Genomic DNA, 21,194 nt, shown 5'->3' with positions numbered 1-21,194 from the left:
CCTGCTTGCTTGTGAAGTGACTGAGACATGTAAATGACCAGTAACGGCTCAAATTCTTGTTATGTGCCATCGTGTTACTACAATAATAGACCTGTTTGGGACACAGTTTAATTTAAATGGTCTGCATATAAGAGCCGCGGCAGATGCATTTGTGCACATAATGTTCGCCTGTAATGTAAAGTGTTTGCCTGTTTCATTCTCAATTCTCTCTCCTCAACAGTTCCCTGTAAGTCTTGTCTAATGATAAAAGGCAAATGCCAAGAAAACAAATATCATATACCGTCTGCAAATATGTGGATATCTAATTTAAACAGATGTAATAACCCAACCTAATACTTCAGCAGAACCAGAATCCTGTGGAGCACTCATTTATTTACATCTAAAGTGCATATTCTAACAGTCACTCTACAGTTCCCTGTCAGCTTTAACTTTCTTTTCTAATAATAAAAGGCAAATGTCAATAAATCTTGTATTATATACTGTTTGCAAATATGCATATATCTTGTTTAAACAGATGTAATTCTCAAACCTCACAAAAATCCAGCGTTTTCTTCTCATCAAGCACTCATGTTATATCTTCCTCTGTAATGCGGATTCTATAAAACCTTCAGGATCAGGATTAAAATTCCTCTGATTCACAAATAGTGACTAGAATCCAAGCAGGCGATCCAGGCCATTTAAACTGTCAGGAGATTAAGGCGCGTGTATGCTTCAATGCTGCGTCTGAAACCAAGAAAATGCTGCCTGATGAGGCTTTATATTGTGCTTTTCAAACTGTTCAGAGACCAGTTTCCGTAAGAGTTCCATTCATTCAAAGCAGCTGCCAGTTAAGCCATTAACTGATTAGGCAACAAGTTAGCAAGTCAGATGCCTATGTTTTTGGATGCAGCCCAAGGTAAAAGTGCTTCACGTGTGCTGTATGTTAATGTCTTATTCACTATTCATTGTATGTACAATTGGTTTGATTAGGTTTTTTTTTGAGCAAATGTGATTGCTAATGTGGACATGCCATCCATGGTTGCTGGACTACAATGTGTACTGTTATTTCCTTCTTCCTAATATATGAACAATTTCTTCATGTGCAAATAAATGACTAAAAATGTGACGACTAAACAGAAAGCTACCTCCCGAATGAATAAATATTATCTTCAACTGGTTCTTTTTAGTGAATAAAAAGCTGACTGAACCTCAGTCCATTCATTTTTGACATTATTGTCCAACTCGAAATGAAGCAGAATGGTTGTTTTATGTTCAATTGTGATTCAGTGGGCAGTAAAAGCTCAACGGTAATTACCCAAGGCATCTAGTACTGACTTTTTTAAATAAGGAACAATCTATCTAATCTAATTTACATATATAGGAGATATTTGAGCTGACAAGAATGACAATGACTTGATTTAAATACTCACAGTGCTGTACCACTAATAAAGCCTAATCAAATTGAATTGCGGGTGGTAAATGAATAATATATCTATTGACTAAATTCAACCCATAATATCTGAAATAACATTATTCTTGTTTCTGTGTAAATTAGGAACTTCAGTGCTTCTGAAGGTCTTCCACTCATCTGCAAAAGAGACTTGCTGTTTCCTATCTGTACCCCCTGCCTTAACTTACAGTAATCATTATACTCCATAACATGCAAACAGTCACCCTCGGTTTTCAGCTTCATAAGGTTACTCTGCAGAATGTATTAATTTTGGAACTAGTATCAAAGTTTCCCAAAAACCAGCGGCTATTTGAGACGCAACATCACTTACTTGTACTATGCATTGCTAACATGTGTAACATTTTGGCAAGTTAATAATCTTATTACAGGTAAAAATTGCTTGAGCGTTTGTGAGGCCAAGTGTTAAAAAAGCTCTTAGCTAATGGTTTTGAGATTGCCTCCTGAGGTCTGACTCTACACTGTAGCTTTCTAGTACCTTGCAGTGAATAACTATTCCCCCTGACTTGGAAAAAAAAACTAAGTATTAAAAATGTGATCTAGATACAACCAATAAACATGGTTTCAATTATGCAAAGGTTCTCTCTTCTGTTCATAGCATGGCTAATAGGTCATTGTTAAACAATTTCTGCTTTTTTCAAAGTTGTCCTTTCATTCGTCCTTTTGAGACACATATTGAGACACGTTTTACGTTAGATATGGTGTAATTTCTTTTGAGTAATTAATAAGACATTATACAGTACTATACAACACATTTTGTTTGTGTTTGCATGCAATTATTAACTTTTAGCCATCATCTATTAAAGTGCTGTGATGCTTTTCCACTAGTCAAAAAATCATAAAAGGAAAGTTCACATATTCCTCCTCTTCCAATGCACATGGTATATTAACCTAAAAAGCATGCACTGATGCACATTTCACCACCTTCCATCCATGCACTTCTGGCATACTGTTTTCATACATAGGCCTACCATTATTTGGGACACACTATTTGTAATCTTGCTTTCTATATAGTATGAACAGTATGTGAATTGGGATGCAGGGTTAGTGTTGAGGGGGATATTTCAACCCAGAGTGGGGCATTGATGCCAAAAAAAGAGACTTGATAGGTGAATGATGAAAAAGATAGAAAGAACAATTGTGCTTATACAGTAATTTATATGTAATAAATGCCATTATTCAGTTATTAATAGAACTGAACTAGACAGTCCATGAGTAATATTAAACATTTATTTATTATCCTATGGTCCTTTCACACGAACAGTTTTTTAAAAATCACCAGTTTTTTATTAACCAGTTATTTTGAATCGGTAGTTAACTTGATTTACAAGTTTCATTTTCAACAAATCTGTTGATCTTTTGTGTTTATGTAATGGATTTTAAGCCAGAAGACTCTGTCTCATTACATTTCAGCAATGTTCTACCAACATTAGTGGAATGTTATTTACAGAAAACCATTAAATAAAAATTGGAGTGTTGTGGCTTTTAGTCCTTGCCTAGCTTTGAGGCCCTTTATATGCCAACCTATAATTGAACTTTTAGCTGTTAAACACATTTAAAGGTGCAGTCTCTCTCATCCAGAAAACTAACCAAAAATAGTGATGACTCTTCTTGCACTCACAGGCATGTACACATTTTTGTCCAATAAAACACAACCTAGAATGAGAATATTGGTTATATCTTTAAATTATGAAATCATGCAAGTTCCTTTGTATAGCCTATATAAAAGAAATACCCTATGATAACGCCTGGTATGATACAAATATGAATCTAATTTTGTGTACTAGATATGCAAATGTAATCAGAGACATGGTACTACAACTAGGTTAGATCATTTAAGATCCGACAGTTGGTTTAACTGTTTTCTTGACAGGATTGATGACTCTGTTCACTTTGGTGGTCCTGTGACATGTGAATCACCCAGTGGACCAGGCCAAACACTTTATTATGTGTAGTACTTTAGAAAAAAAGTGTGACATTTGCCAGGTTCAGATCAATGAGTTTAGCAAGATTTATAGTTGGGAATGATGGAGAAAAAGCTATGGGGTTCACAGCTCTGATTTATAGAGCTTAGGAATTGACTGTGAGTTGTGTATTTAAGAATTCACAAGAAGTGACTGAGCTGGTCAATATAGCCAAAACAAATTATACCTGGATATTGTTTTCTCCCTTTTGATGATATTAAAGCCATTGTAGCCATCTATTTTATATATATATATATATAAGATATTTGGTACTGATGAATTTAGAAGGGAACCGTTAAAGTGCCCGCATTCTCACACCATTATATGTAAGGGTATTTGGTATGCTAAATTTAGAAGGGAATTTAGGGTCTCTAAATATGTGAGCTATGAACTAAATTAAACTGTCCTGATTCTATGTTACAATGTAAGGCAATTTATAATGGAATCAGTCACGTTCGACAACCATTATAAATTAGATAAATGACAAATATCTCGATTATTTGTCTGAATAAAATTCTCCACCATTTAAATCTTAATACAATGTTTTGTTGTATCCGCTCACAATTTCTACTGTAAGGAATTATCTTTAATAAGTGAATTATAATGAATTCACTTATTGGAGTGATATTATTCTCATGGCTTATTGAAAATAATATCACACATATTTAGGTACAGCTTTGAAGCTAAATCTTTTAGAAACAGGGATGAGATTATTTATCAGAATATACCACAATCATTCATCTTTGAATACAGACAAACTTTATTGCTATTCTAAACATAAATCTAATCTAACACATATATACATGAGACAGGTTGGTGAAAAGAGTGACAGAATGTGAAATAAATGATCAATACAGTGAAAATGAACTTTGAGTCTGTTGAAAATGCCTGAAGAACCATTAACCATTTACATGCATTCTGTACATATTAGAAGGTTAAATTGGTAAAGTACTGTGACATTGTGTAAAATGTTCCTGGATTAAGATGAAATGTGTTCGAGACATGCAGACCTGATGGTCTTTCCTTTCAAAGAAAAGTCTGCTTTAAGTCTATGTGGAATTTCAGAAGGTCATGCTGAGGGGCCTTTCTGACCAATTACCATTTTTGCTTTGAATTATGATGTTTAGAATGTCTTGACCATTTTATTGTTCAAAGACAGGCCTTCAGTAGGATTGTTGATGCTTGGTCCGTTAATTTATGATGTTAAAGAATTCCAGTATTAACAAGGTTGGGTTTTTCCTAGATTCAAATCATGTTGTTTCAATACTTCTGCATGTAAAATACTACACACACACACACACACACACACACACACACTTGTTGTGTTTCCATGTTTTATGGGGACTTTCCATAGACATAATGGTTTTTATACTGTACAAACTTTACATTCTATCCCCTAAACCTAACCCTACCCCTAAACCTAACCCTACCCCTAAACCTAACCCTCACAGAAAACTTTCTGCATTTTTACATTTTCAAAAAACATAATTTAGTATGATTTATAAGCTGTTTTCCTCATGGGGACCGACAAAATGTCCCCACAAGGTCAAACATTTCGGGTTTCACTATCCTTATGGGGACATTTGGTCCCCACAAAGTGATAAATACACGCTCACACACACACACACACACACACACACACACACACACACACACACACACACACACACACACACACACACACACACACACACACATATTTAATTCTTACATGAAAAATGCCATGTCAAATCTTCCGTGACCACTACTGAGTGATGATGCAAACGAATCTTTGAATCAGTTCTTTAGGTTTTGAATCTTAATTTTACAGTTTTTCTCAGTCACTTTGCTATTTTTTTTTTAAACAGTCTTAACATTCTCTAAACTGTAAGTGCAATTGTCACAACTGTTTTTGGGACATCGCAACTATATTGCATATCTGCAAAATGTTGTAACTCACCCAAAACATTTAATTCATGCTTCAAAACCTTGTTATTGTGTCAGTAAATTGGCCAATGCCACTAACATCGTGTGAGCTGTACTGGTCAAAATGTTTAGATGGTTTTTTCACATGGCAGTCAACCCTGGTAAAGCTTTAGGAATTTGTAATGTAATTTTTGTTCTACTTTCTTGTTGACACTGACTGTTAGTGTACTTTTCAAGAATGTAAGTTTTGTCAAGCTGAATGCTATTGCATATCACACTGAGCTTTTTAGATTTCAACTGTAGGTAAAAGTTTACTGGGAAAAGTCAATACTGTACAATGTGTAGCAATGTGTTTGTTACCTGTAAACAGAAAATTCACATTTGCATGTCCATTTTTTGAACAGAAAATTGCCACAAAATGACATCCATGCAAAAAAAAAAAAAAAAAAAAACAGCAACAAGGAAAAAACCTGCAGTAGTTCTGTAAAAAAAGAAATTGTACCTCATCACAGTACGTACACTACAAGTTTTCATCTTCTCGGTGGACATTGTTTCATTCTTGTTGGTCTGGCCAGAGATTTAGCAGACATCACAAACATTCCATGTCATGGATATCTATGGAATGTACATGAATGGATCATTTCGCATGTGATGGCTCACACGATGAAAGAATGTTTAGACGTTGTGAAGAATATGAGAATTTCAATTTCTTATGAACAAGAAACTAATTGTTCAGAGATTTGAAATTATTGTTTTGAAAAAAATATTCTCATTCGAGAATTGAGCCAAAGCAATTGAGAAAAACTGTAACTGATTTATGGAAATGAATCACCTACCAACTTTAAAGCTGTTTTTGCAACTGAAGTAGAAATCACACCATTAAATAATGTCTGTCTTAACGCTTAACTAGTCTCATTAAATGCTCTTTAGAAAATGTAGTTGCCAAACAAAAAACTTTAAAATCATTGCAATATTCACAGTGTTGCTTAATTATTTATAGCCAGCAAAATCATTGTGAATATATTGTGAACATTCAATATATAATCCTACCCTATGTGAATTTGTGGCATTGCTTTCTTATGTACACACTATTGCAAATGGGCTGACTATTTACAACTTATACTCTTTATCACCTTACACATGCGTCCCTTGCCATTATGGAGTGTTTTTGTTATATCTCAGAAAGCTGTTGTCATATACAGAAACAATTTAACCTTGTACACACAGCGTATATGTGTTTGAATGCCCTATAGCTTTGCCATATTCAAACATACATTTTGCTTTAAATGTAACATTACATTCCTTTCAATCCTTAAGACTGTGCTCAGGACAAAATAAATATATACTGTATGTTTTAGTGATATTTTAATGAAAGTCCACTGAAACGGCATAGTATGGTTGACATGGATTGGCAACTATTCAAACTGAAGTGAAATCCAATAAAGGAAAGTTGTTCAGTTTTATAATCTATACTTGTTGTAAATGTACCTGAGGTTAAAAAAGAAATAATGGAAACCAAAAAATGACAAGGTTGGAAGAAAGTTAAATGGAGTTTTTGTGCCAATGTCAGACTGACACCAGTGCAAGGTTGCATAACCACTTAGTGACTGAGAATTTAAGCTCTGTTCTGAAACCTAGCGAGCTGCCTGCACTGGCAACATTTAAGCCATCATAGGCACATTGTTGAGGCTGTTTCAAACAGCAGGCAGCATAAAAAGGCTTCACATATATGATTAGATCCTTTTTAGTTCCAACCCGCTGTGAATGCTGGATTTGAGCTTGAGATGCATTTAAATGTTTCAGGAGGGTGTATTCAAAAATCTGTTAAAAAGCATTTTATTTTTCATTTTGCAATTCCATTTGTAAATAAATTTTAATGTTTTTTTGTTTTTACCAATAATATCTATCGGATATAACTGTGAATTGTTATTTGTAGCTTACGACAAGACACTGAGCTTACTAAGTTTTTGAGAATAGCTTGCTATGATCTTCTCTGTGTACTTGGTTACACATTATTCTCTATCTTTCTATCTCTAAAGGTTCTTGAGAATATTGAGGATATTATTAAACTGAAGGAGATGCAGATCTTTGAGCATAAGGAGAGAATTGCGGAGGCTGAAACAAAACTGAAGCAGCAGCAGAATCTCTATGAGGATGTCAGGGCAGATAGGAACCTCCTCAGCAAGAACCTCATTGAGGCCAAGGTAAGTGTGTGTGTGTGTGTGTGTGTAGGTCTGTGCCCCATGAGCAGGAGTGCAGACATAGAGGCCAAAATAATCCTTGGGTGTCTTCTCCCCACAAGAGCCTATGGGGAAGTTAATCTTTATCCAGGAATATGCCCCATATGTAGGAATAAGGAAATAATAGGCAACCTCTCTGCTGTGAAAACCTATGGTCCGTTGACACAAAATGCTATTTGTTTTTTTTATAAACATGTTTTATAAACATGCCCTAGATGGACAATTTTGACCATTGCACCATCTTATGAAGTCACTGTGTCTAGTTAAATTACTTTAACTTTTAAAAACGTGTTTCTTAACATCTGCATTCTTTTCCATTCATTGCACTGCGTCTAGCTTCTTTTATGCAAGAAATGTTCTGTATGAATGGTCCTTTAGGCCTGAGACATACTCCAGATGTATGTGAACGCTTCTAGCTATGCAAGTTTTTTTCACACATAGATGCATTTTCATTACCACAAGAAAGAACTTTGATACATCCCCTACTTTAAAAAACAAAAAAAGATGTTGCAGATGGAGGTAAATCAAGCCAGAATTCTGAAAGGCTTGTATATTTGTGAAAGCACTTACCTTATTAATGTAAAGACTGTTTATTATCTGAGATTTAATTTGTGCTTTTTGAGGTGAATGTATTTCATAGTTGGATGAAGTTCTGGTTAGGCATTACTGAAGTTTGCCCCACTATCTTTATTATTTTTGGTGGTAAATTGACATAGGCCACAAATGCTGTCAATAACTTGTATTGAACCTGGAACATTCCACTTGCCAAAAATTTACATTTGCGTTTTCCTGATTTCACAGTGAAATTGGAAAGAGTAGGTCGACATTTCTTTAGCAAAAATCAGTGTATGCTTAACAAAATTGAAAACACTGCCCCCAGTGGACAAAGTGACAAGTGCTGTAGGGCTCCATTTATGTCCAGGACAGGGCTGTTAATCAGAAGGTCACAGGTTCTAACCCCACGGCCACCACCATTGTGTCCTTGAGCAAGGCACTTAATTCCAGGTTGCTCTAGGGGGATTGTCCCTGTAATAATTGCACTGTAAGTTGCTTTGGATAAAAGCGTCTGCCAAATGCATAAATGTAAATGTAAATTAAGCTATCACAATTCATTCCTGTTTTTGACATGGATACCAACCCGGATCTCTGACGCTGCTGATGCAATGCGATGTCAGGGGAAGGTACACACTGGAGCCGATGCAAAAATGTCTGATTGGAGATTGTGCTTGTCAGTGAGTCACCATAATGTTACCAATCCTAGGTTACCGGAATTTTTGGAAAAAGCATGCTGACTTCCTGTGTAATCATTTTGTTGCATTTGTGCCAATACTCTAGAGTAGGTTTCTGGCCTAATAGCAGCTCTAGTCATTTAACATCTCAACAATTATTCTGACATAAATTGCAAATGTTATTAGAGGTATTATTATTATTATCCATTGACTGATATCATACGAGAGTAGCGAGACAAGCCTTCAAATCTGCCGAAGGCTGTTTTTGCAGTCAGCAGCAGAACTCAAGAGTAAAACTCAGATATATTTAAAAGATATATTTTTCAGGTCTTGGGTTTGTCCTTTGCTGTCAGCTTTGCCTTGATGACCAATTCCTGCTCTGTCACCTTTATTCTTGCCTCTCTGAAGAGTATTTGAGCGTTTGAGGGTGTTTTGAGTGTGAATGTGCCAGTGCGTTTGTCTGTCTGTGTGCTGTTCTGTCTCCCTGGCTGTCTTTGTGTCTGTATAAGTTTGGGCAACTCCTAACCCGCCTACCTGCATTCACTTTGAGGATCAGAACACTGATATGAAATACAAGGTTAAGATCATGAACCATATGTTCGACTAGCTAAAAGATGTAATCTCCACTATCTAAGCTATTCAGGATGTAATACAGTGAAGAGGAATACATTGTTCATAAAATGTTCCCTCAAACTTAAAACTTACCATCAGTGGAGTAAAGTGTGTAATCAATATGTGAGAGAGAAAAATGCAATCTTCAAAATGTACTTGTCACTGATTATGCGAACATGATTACTTCCTGGTTTCGACATGTTATCTGAACCCTGGTCTTCACACCACAGAGGTATTGGAACGGATTCAATAATGTCTGATAGGAGATGGCACTTGTCATTGACTCACATAATGTGGCCGATCCTTTTACAGAAACTGCTTCTGACTTTCCTTGTGATCATGGTGACTCTATTTAGTTTATAGCTTAAATTGATTACTAAAATTGACTTGATTACTAATTGATTACTTGAAAACTAAAGTTTTTAACGATTAGTAACAGTTTTAGTTCTACAGGGGTAGTTGTATTGATTATAAAGCTGAGACATAACTTTAGCTTTGTTCTTCAATACACAGTCTTTGTGATAGACCGCTCACTGTCTTTATAGGTGCTCATTTGATGTGAGTTATATGACCAGACAGGTTTTGAAAAATAACCTTTGTATTCATCGACTGTACGTGGAAATATTTCTCATAATCCATTATTAGTTTTCAGATCTTTGTGCTTATAAAATAGAATATATCTCTTTCTCCCCATCACATGCTTTCAATATCACCCTCACAAAGGATAATATTGGAATATCAAATAGGATGGTATGAAAAAAAAGATGAAATGAAATTAAAGAAAACACAAAAGATCACTCCATATTTTATGACAGAAATATACGGTATATGTTCAGAGTTCAGAGAGGGCTTTGACTCCATGCACTTTCAAATTCAACAACTGACATGAAAGAATTAATGAATATGCAATGCTTTTGATGAATATTAGAGTTTTAAATTACACATTATCAGAGGTATAGACTCAAGGGGTGTGGTCAGATAGATAAAGGCTAGTCGGAGAGAGAGGTAGAAATGGAGAGACTGACTGAATGACTAATCATTTATTCTATAGGACTGACTGATGCAAAACAAAGTCTAGATAAGCTCTACATGTGGGTTGTACTGTTACAGTATCCAATCCACATTTATGCTTCATGCACTCAACTGACCTTGTTACAAGTTTCATCAAACGATGGTATGAAAATGTATGTTCCTATCCAGAGCACTGTTGAGTAGCTCTTTAAATTTGAACAGATTGTTTCAGAGGAGTGTGGAACAGTGATCTGAACAGATGGTTTCATACTGAAAGGTTCCTTCACACATGGGGAAAGGGTTGTGGTCTTCTGGAAAGACATTCCAGAACATCCAGCGAACATTTCGCTGACCTCAATGAGAAGAGAAGGGGTGTTGTATCAGCCGAACAACAGGTTCTCAGCACAAAAGTCATCAACTGCTGTAAATACATTATGTTGTTTTCTGTAGAAGTTCTGCTCTGTTAAAATGTCGATTTTTCCAGGGACAGGGGGTTGCTTTATTGGTTGGCAGATTAATACAGAACCCAGTTTGGTCCTTCAAGCTTGGAAACCAGTTTAACAGTGACCACCAGAAGTATATGTGATTAAAGTTGATGTTAATGAGGTTTATTTTTTATACATACATTTTTAGGAGGCGAGTTATAAGAGTTGAAGAGTTGTACTGTATGATCATCAGATGTCATCAGTTATGATTTCAATTTCGAAAATAACTGAATGAACTTTACGGTCGTTTTAGGGGTTTTGCGTTACGTTGTCATGGCAACAAAGTTGTAAAATTGCAAATAACTTTACACAGAAAAGGTTAGCAAGCAATTTTGTCACACTAAAATCATGTGTTACACATATATCGTTTATGTCATGTGGCTATACCTTTGAAACAGTTAGTATTTTAAGGTTTAGGGATTGGCCCCATTCACTTCCATTGTAAGTGCTTCATTGTAATCCAGATCTTTGCTTTTTTAAAGACAAGGTGGGACACTTTTTTGAGGTAATCAATATTATGCCACAAATGTGATTGAGCTCAACATGTATTGAACCCATGCATGGTGAAAGATCTTTAAAAGCCCATTTTGGATGAGATCTGGTATGTTCATCAGTAAAGAGCTAGACAGATTCATTAATAAAAGAACATGGGTCTCTAGAGCTGGTGGGCAACAACCCAACTTGAGCAGCTTACCCAGCATGCAACAGGAGGTGCTGTCTGGTGCCCTGACTGCTTCTCAGGAAGCATGATGGCTGTGATGTTCACCTCTCCTTTGAACCATGAAAAGCTCCCAATAGAAAAGAAAAACAGAAAGGAAGATGGAAAGATAAGAGAGAGTGAGAATTGAAGAAAGATTGGAGACTGAAACCAAAGCAAAGTGAAGTCTGTGAACTCGACAAATGCAGACACTCTCATGGTAGACATAAACATAATCTTTGGAGAGCATGCCTCACCCTTGCTAATCAAAGTAAGAGGCATGTTTTAGCTGAGCCCAACACTCCCTCTGTTTGGATTCCAGTAATAATGAACAAAAGCCTGAAGAGTAGAAAATGACCAGACATCATCAAGCTCACAAGAGCACTTGCAAGTACTTCCAGAGTACAAAGAATTTCAGAAAAGTTCCTTTGGTAAAAACTCAAGCCTTCCATGCACAATCAGAAAGACTGAATCATATAGATTTATGCATGCTGTTGAGAAAATGGCTAAGGTTATGGCTTTTCACACCTGTCTCAATAAACATTCACTAAACAGGTTTTCCTATAATAACTTGATTCATTGATGCATTTTATTTGCTTAATAGATTACTTATTAAAATATGTCATATACATTAATATAATTCATATCTGTGTACTCTGTATATACAAGGTTATCTAACGAGTATTAAATTGGGTATTAAAACGTTTTGCGTAAAAACAACTTTAGAGACGTACAAATGTGAATTCACGGAAGTTGTTTTTATTGTTTTTATAATCAATTAGAATGTGAAGATTTTCAGCAATTTAAAAACTTAAATTTCACCCTCTCCCTCACACATACTATGTATGCTGTCAGAGAGCATTTTGAATTCAGCACATTGCCATTTGGACTATTTTTGTACTGTTTTTTGTCATTTTTACTATAAATTATTGTGATTATTGTTGAAAAAAGGTTAGGTTTAGGGTTAGGGGTGTGATTAGCAGCTCAAAAATATCGATATAATAGTAAATTGCAATTGTCACTCTGCATTAATCTGCCTGATACATTTGTTATATTGTTGAGGTGGTTACGTTTAGGGTGAACATTGAGTCAGTCTGGGATTACATGAAGAGACGGAAATATTTAAGACAGCCTAAATAGATAGAAGAACTGTGGTGAATTCTCCAAGAAGCTTTGAACATCATATCTGCCAACAACCAAGAAAAACTGTGTCCAGGTGTACCTAGGAGAATTGGTGCTGTTTTGAAGGCAAATGTGGTCACAGTTACTATTGATTTAGCTTTTTATTTTGACTGGGCTTTGTACGATGCTAATTGATAAATGAAAACTATTTGTCATTATTTTTGAAGACATCCTCACTATGCAACATGTTTCACAAGTACCTAAAACTTTTGTACAGTACTGTATATCTGTAGCTGCAAATATAGTAAGTACAAATATCTATGGTTAGGTGCCTTCAATACATCTATATTGTACGTTTCAGCATCTATCCAAATGTACAAAAATCTTCATATGAAAACCTATGATTATAATGAGATCAGGCTGATATATTAGAGCTGCACGATTAATCGTTAAAAGACCACAATCTCGATTCAGACACCCATGCGATCTTATTCCTAAATGACAATGATTCAGCTATGTATGTTAACGTCCCCGTGGCATGCCTTTGTAAAGCAGTCAAATGTAATCTTGGAGTTCTGAAGTTCTTTTTAACTTGATATGGCATCAAAAAAACAGTGGTCCTGCATGAGATACTGAATAAACTAGGAAACACAGCAGCCAAAGTCTTTAGTCTTGAGCAGTGGTTCACAAACTGCAGGGTGCCACAACAACTGGATAAGGGCGCCACGAAATCACTGCTCAGTTCAATAATTAGTAGCTACCAATGCTAAAAAATACTGGCAGTATCAAGCTCTGACTCAATTCGGTACCACACGTTATTTGATTTAAACTGGCTACCTTCAATGTGTATGTCTGCCCATGCGCTCGTGTCCTGTGATGAATGCAGCTGTGTGTGTGAACAGCCAAATTATGTTTTGTCAAAATGCCTCTCTTGATGCAATATTAATGTAAACAAAGCTGTTATTATATAAGCAGATGGGACAAAAATCTTATATTTTAAAAAATTGGATCTGTGCAATGTGTAAATGCAGCCTAATATATCAGCAGTTATAGGCATTCAGACATTCTGACTGCATCAATGTAGAATTAATGTACATTATATCTAATAATCACACAGTAAAGGTTGTCAATAATTGATGTTGTATTATTTTGCATTATTTTACTTTTTAAAATGTTATTATAATATTTTTTATATAAATATATAATTTTGTAATGTTTAATTTCTACTGTTACTAAAAACTTACAGCAAACTTACTCTGTTGTCTACTTAAATTAAAATCCTCTCACCCTCCTGGCATTCCAGATGTGTATGACTTTTTTTCTTCTGCAGAATAGAAATTCAGATTTTTAGAAGAATATTTCAACTTTGTAGGTCCATACAATGCAAGTGAATGGGCGTAAAAATGTTGAAGCTCCAAAATACACATAAAGGCAGCATAAAAGTAATCCATATGACTCCAGTGGTTAAATCCATATCTTCACGATATGATTCACCTCCCCGAACAATAGGGGCAGTAAACATGAAGAATGTAAATCACCAAAAAGAGAAGAAGAACAAAAGGAAGCTGAGATTGAGCAGGGAGGAAAATTTGTAGAAAAAATACTTAAATATTGATCTGTTTCTCCCCCACACCTATCATTTCGCGAAAGGTGTGGGAGAGAAACTCTGAGAAGCTCTGAACTGGGAGGAGCTCTAGCCTGCTGAGGTGCGTGAGCACCAGGTCCCTGTGTGCACACAACACATCTCGAGATTGAGCTAAGATTAGCCAGTCGTTGAGGTAGTTGAGAATGCGAACGCCCACTTCCCTTAATGGGGCAAGGGCAGCCTCTGCGACCTTCGTGAAGATGCGAGGGGACAAGGACAGGCCGAAATGGAGGACTTTGTACTGGTACGCCCGACCCTCGAATGCAAACCACAGGAAGGGTCTGTGTCGAGATAGAATGGAGACATGGAAGTACGTGTCCTTAAGGTCTACCGCCGCAAACCAATCTTGACGGGAGTCTGTGTAAAGCCTGGTTCAGAACTCGTAAGTACAAGATTGGCTGCAACCCACCGCCTTTTTCCAGTACAATGAAGTAGGGGCTGTAAACCCCCTCTTCATCTTGGAGGAAGGGACGGGCTCTATCGCATGCTTCTGTATAAGGGTTGTGATTTCTGCGCACAAGGTAGCGGTGTTCTCGCCCTTCACCATGGTGAAATGGATGGCGGAAAACCTGGGTGGGCGCCTGGTGAACTGAAATGCTTAGCCGAGTCGGACGGTCTGGGTCAGCCATTGCAACGGGTTGGAAAGTCGAGCCCCCTTTTCTTACAAAAGCGAACTGCGACCGCAACTTTGCCATGGTCATGGCCTCACAATGAGGACATAATGCATCCACAAAAGATGTCTCGCCATGGGCAGTGCCCAGGCATGAAAGACAGCGATCGTGGCCGTCGGAAGGTGAGAGACATCAACCGCAAACAGGAATAACACACAATCAGAAGGGCATCATTAGAAAGACGTGTCTTGAAAAAGACGTTCCGATGTGTGCCGCTCTTTTAGAATATACTCTATTGTGAGGGAAAACACTCTTTTAGAAAATACTCTGTAGATCTGCTGAAACGCCGGGGCGATCTCTGCAGTGCACCCATGCAGAGAGGGGAGAAAGCTGCTCTAACATATCGTAAGAATCCAGCAGAGGTGAAGGATGGAAATCGCTTGGTCAGTTTGAACCATCAACCTTTCAGCTCTAAAGAGAAAATCTGAATGGGCGGTATGCACGTCCCCCTCCTTTATAACCATATGTCTGGGGGAGGGGCATGAAAATACCACTCGCCAATTCCCACTGGCCTTTTATCAAAGATCAGAGGTGTTTCGGGCTCTCAAGAATGACCCTAGTGTCACTACATCGACACAACGTCGAGTGAGTGACAGATAGGGAACACAGAGTCCACTTTCATGAATTCTTTTAAAAAAGAACATTTAAAAGATGTGATTTATTTCTTGATTTCAAGTGACATTGAACAGTGCACGTGTACTTTTCTTTGTGTGTGCAATGTGGGTTTCGTATACACAAGATGCATCATGCACATCAGCTGCGCTCATTGCCAGCAACCTGCATCAAATAAATGAAGAAAAAAATTCCTCTCTTTCCAACAACGTGCATCTGTGTTTCATTTGTTATTATTTATTGAGCAATGCAAATTGAGTCTTATGCAAATACTCAGTAGCAGCTGTTATACATAGTGCTGCTTGGGCGGCGTAAAGATTACATGTGTGTTTTGAATAGCCAGATGCTTTTAAACTTGAGCAGTTTCTGCTGGAATGCATCTCAAACCACCTCCTGAAATGGGATGAAGGATTGGATGACCGATCTTTTCATGACTGATCAGTGAAAACGCACGCATGAAGTGGACAAGTGTAAATGGACCCTTAGTTGCACCCTCTTGTGGATTCAGGTGTATGTTTTTGATTTACTACTTACATTTCCTACTTTTTGTTACTTTTTTCAGATAGACCGAAGCAATGGCTGAACTTTTATTAAATTGTATTTTACTTTATTTTGTAGCTTATTGCTCAGGTTTTGTAAGTCACTGAAATATTTTTTTCTTCTTCAAATTCGTAAAATATTAGTGATCTTTATTCTAAGCAAAAAAAAAAAAAAACTATTGTGATTCTCAGTTCATCCAGAATTGTGCAGCTCAATGAATTGTCTTATTAAATTCTGCTATTTTCGTGTGACATAATACTGCCACATTTCGACAAAGTCTGAGTTTCTGAGTTGGATGTCCCACATCAAGTGGTGTTCTACACTAGACTTTCTTGAATTAAATGGAATGCGGCAATAATACAGCAGTTGTTATGAGGTCAGGTGCAGTTATAATATTGCTTTGGTAATCAAATAAACATTTTTTTTATTGCAATTTAAACAACAGTTTAAATTAGCAGTGTTGTCTAAGCTATGTGACTGGAAGACATCTGGAGCTAAAAATAAAAACGGAGCACAATCCTTAAGACTTTTTCTTATGTTTCACCCAAACATTCATCAACTGACATTTTACATACATTTTTATGTAATCTGCAACTTTTCATTTAATTGCTTCTACAGCATATACTTGCTATAACTGTTAGCTCAATCACTGTTTGAAAATGCAAGTCTTCTTTTGGACGGTGTTGCATGAAAACCTGACTCTTCCCTGTTTTCTTGTAATGACTCTTGTGAGTATACATTTTTAGGCATTTCTTTACAAAAGATGAGCAAAAGGAACTTGATGGAGTAGAAAGTCAGAGCAAAGGAGATAAACAAACAACTAGAGAGAGTGTGAGAAATGACGAACAAAGGCAGTCTTTCATGTGTTGAGGTGCCGCAGGGATATGATACAGAAAACTTTAAATTGATAGGGAGTTCATTGCAGGCTTATGTAACCCTCCCTGGCATTTCCTTTCTTTCACCTTCATTCATTTGTTTTCTTGGTTTCCGTGAGCCTGTGTCTCACCCTTTGCCTTTTATAGTCCAGAGCATTCAGGTGCCCCAGAACTGCAATTTTCTTTCTTCACTGGTTCTTCTGCTTTCTCCTTCCTGTTTCCCATCATTTGCAAAGTCAAAGCCATAATCTCAGTTTCCCTTTTCAACAATAGGAAGACAGATGCAGAACATGTAAATGAAGACAGGCTTTGTATTTATAAACATAAGGGACGGGAACTGTAAGGAATTTAACGAGTCTGATTCTAAATTTGATTGTAATGTAAAATGACATTGTATAAGTTCAAAGCAAATGAATGAGTGAGTAAAAGATTATAAATATCAATTTGAATATTTAAACGTTTTGAATCACAGTTCACTTAATTTAAAGAGAAACGGCTGTATTAAACATATGAAGAAACTTCAGTAACTTTCTCCACATCTCACTCGCTGTAGTATATTTGGTATGCAACATTTAGAAGGGAACCGTTAAAGTGCCCTCATTCTCACACCATTATATGTAAGGGTATTTGGTTCTGATTAATTTAGACAGGAACCGTTAATGTGCCCATCTTCTAAACACCAATATATGTAAGGGAATTTAGGGTCTTGAAATATGTGAGCTATGAACTAAATTAAACTGTCCTTATTGTACATTATTAGCTAATGAAATGTATAATGGAATTAGGTGCATTTGACAACCATTAAAAATTAGATAAATGACAAATAACTAGATTATTCTCCTCCATTAAAATCGTAATACAACATCTCGTTGTATCTGCTCAGAATTTCTACTGTAAGGAATTATCTTTAATAAGTGAATTATGATTCATTCACTTATTGGAGTGATATTATTCTCATGGCTTATTGAAAATAATATCACACATATTTAGGTACAGCTTTGAAGCTAAATCTTTTAGAAACAGGGATGAGATTATTTATCAAAATATACCACAGTCATTCATCTTTGAATACAGACAAACTTTATTGTTATTCTAAACATAAATCTAATCTAACACATATATACATGAGACAGGTTGGTGAAAAGAGTGACAGAATGTAAAATAAATGATCAATACAGTGAAAATGAACTTTATGGAGTCTGTTGACAATGCCTGAAGAACCATTTACCCTTCTTTGAGTCTACATCGATTTGCTATCGGATTACCCAATGTGTTTAACTAATACACCAGCACTTTGAGCAAAGTGTTGAGATGTACTTGTGTGTCTTTGGCATTTTCTTGCGGTCTTTGTGTTGCTTGGTTCTTGGCTATTGGTCGAAAATTCGTTCCGTCTATGTTTTGGACCTCTGTAAGATTGAAAAGTAATTGTCTGTATGAATGATAAGGTTGGCTTTAAAGCCAGAGAAGACCACGAGGAAAGAGTCAGAGCGAAATCTGAGCAGTCTGAAGAGGAGAAGAGACAAGCAGAGAGGGAAGACGACAAGAGAGGAAGTTTCCTGTTTGGAAACATTTGAACTGAAATTGGCCGCACCCCAAAGGTGTCCTGCGCCAATCAGAAGTGACTTTTCAGAGCCACATAGTCAACTTGGCTGTCTTTTCCAACAGTTGATTTTATTGTCCTTTGTTTCAGATTATTTTACAAAATTTCTGCTCAAAATAGTGCATGTTTAATCGTTAACATTTTATTGACATTCGTTGTCATCAGCATTCTCTGCATATGCCAGTGAACTTTTACATACTAAACATGACATTCTTTCATGGATATTATATGTGTAGGAAACAAAACATGAAAATCCCTAGTTACAAATAATACTGGTTAATTAATTGGTTATACAAAATGGATAAAACATTACACACATTTTAAAGAGGTATATCAGGCTATAATCATGAATTTGTCAGTTATACAAGTTATACAGTTTTACACAGTTCAAAGCAATTGTCAGAATTACCTAGCAAGCCTAGGTATTGTATACATCATGGATTTAAATGCATTCTGTACATTTTAGAAGGTTAAATTGGTAAAGTACTGTGACTTGTGTAGACTGTTGCTGGATTAAGATGATTAGTATTCAAGTCGTGAAAATCTGGTGCTCTTTTGGAAAATCTGGTGCTTCTTTCAAAGAGAAGTCTGCTTTAACTTTGTGTGAATGTTCAGAAGGTAGTGCTGATGAGCCTCTCTGACCAATTAAACTTTTTGCCTTGTTTAGAGGGTCTTGACCATTTTATTGTCCATTCCTTCAGGAGGAAGTTAATGCTTGGAATATCAGGATTAAAAAAGTTGGGTTTTTCCTAGATTCAAATCATGTCATTTCAATTCTTCTGCATGTATAATCCAACATTGCGTTGCATTCAGAAGTCGAACACAAATGCAAATTTGAAATGTAAAAAATCAAGCCAGTGGGCCTGTGACCAAGGTAGTTTGGGGTAGGAAAGAGAGTTTTGGGAGGGAAACAGTCGCAAATACACCTCTTCACCATCTGTGCGTTGCTGCTTTGACGCCAAGTTTGTGTGCGTGACAGATTGTTGAAGGGGCGGGCTTAAATTGGACTAAAAACTTTTGACTGTTGCCGAGTGGTATCACATACATCAGCAGAGAAGAGTAGGGATATCAGTGAATGCTGACTTTAACATTACACAGGTATGGTTCCTGGTTCATTTCATGTCCAACTCTGCACCGACTGATTCAATAAGTGAGAGAACCATTTTAGACTGATGAGTTGTTTTGACAAGAAATTAACTGACTTGTAAGAGTCATTTGTTTGTGAATCAGAACACACTGGTTGTGCAGTGTAATTGATGTTGTGTGCAACCAGCATATAAAAAACAAAAAATATATCAGTTCTGAATAAGAACTGATTCCCAATCCTACAGACCATGTAAGCAGTTTCACTTGCTTTGTGCATGTTATACCATGTTGTATGTAAAATAGGATGTCATAAGTTTAATTTTTCAAATTGTAATTTATCTAGTTCACACTACAAGCTTGAATACGTAATTGTGAGCGGTCTCATTTTTAGACTTGTAGTCAGAATGCTTTTTTCCAAGAAATGTGTTATTTTTACCCCGCATTAGATATAAGGCCACAGAATATGAGATTAATTATTCAGTTAAGTTCTTGGCCACGTGTAGATGAAGGGAGGTGGAAGTGCATGCCATTTGCCCATTTTGTCATAAATCCTTAATTCATCTAATTTATTATTATTACAGATGTCTCTTGGTTAGTCTTGGGTATGTATTCATGGTGAACAGGCAGGAAAAATACGTAAAGCTAGGGAGTGTTCAGTTTGACAGGCAGATTCTGTGACTGACTGATCGTTCAACTGGCATAGTTGGATGACTGGATTTTGATTCCCTATTTGGGGTTTAGATGAATGGAAATAAAAAACTGTTCATATTATTTTTAATATACAATATATTATATAAAAAAGTTTGGACACACTTTACTGAATATGTTTCTCATAGTCTTGAAAACCTTTTGATCTAAAGGTTTATGTTTAATTGTCTTTTATACATATATACAGTACATTTTGTAAAACATTTTGCAATATATTTATTATTAAATATAATTAATATTAGTATTAGTATTATTATTGCTATCAATTATTTTAGCATTATCATACATTTTTTATCATATCATTATTATTATAATTATTAAAAACTAAAATTGTAATAACTTTTCCCTTTACAAAAAGCTTCACTATGATGTTGCACTGCTAAGCGCTACGGGGAACAGCTTTAGCTGTGAGCCGAGCTGAATAATGTGTGGAACACGTCAGTGAACATTGACCGGAATTTATAGCCTCGGCTGATGTAATCATTAGATGCACCTGAGGCCAGGCTATAAATGGATACGTCACCAGGTGTCAGTCAGAAACTCTTTTTCAGAGCGATTCTGTTTCTGTGTGTTTCACACACCCTGTCAAAACTTTCTTTCCTCTGTTAGGAGATAGAATCAGTTAGGCAGTGTGCAGTGAACGTTGTTCTATTTTTCTCTTCTGTTTAGAAAATATTATATATATATATTAAAAAAAAAAAAAAAGAGAGAGAATGACTGAAAGCCACAAACGGTGCGTGTTCCC

The 21,194-nt window shown here is 36.2% G+C and overlaps 1 pseudogene; it reads left to right on the top strand.

The window, feature by feature from the left end:
- LOC127652099 (cilia- and flagella-associated protein 58-like) overlaps positions 1-18,629 on the top strand; it is a 44,947-nt pseudogene extending 26,318 nt beyond the window's left edge.
- Positions 18,630-21,194: the final 2,565 nt, after the last annotated feature.

This window comes from Xyrauchen texanus, chromosome 11, assembly GCF_025860055.1.
Source record: "Xyrauchen texanus isolate HMW12.3.18 chromosome 11, RBS_HiC_50CHRs, whole genome shotgun sequence".
Lineage (NCBI taxonomy): Eukaryota > Metazoa > Chordata > Actinopteri > Cypriniformes > Catostomidae > Xyrauchen > Xyrauchen texanus.
This window is presented reverse-complemented; position numbering and strand designations above follow the sequence as displayed.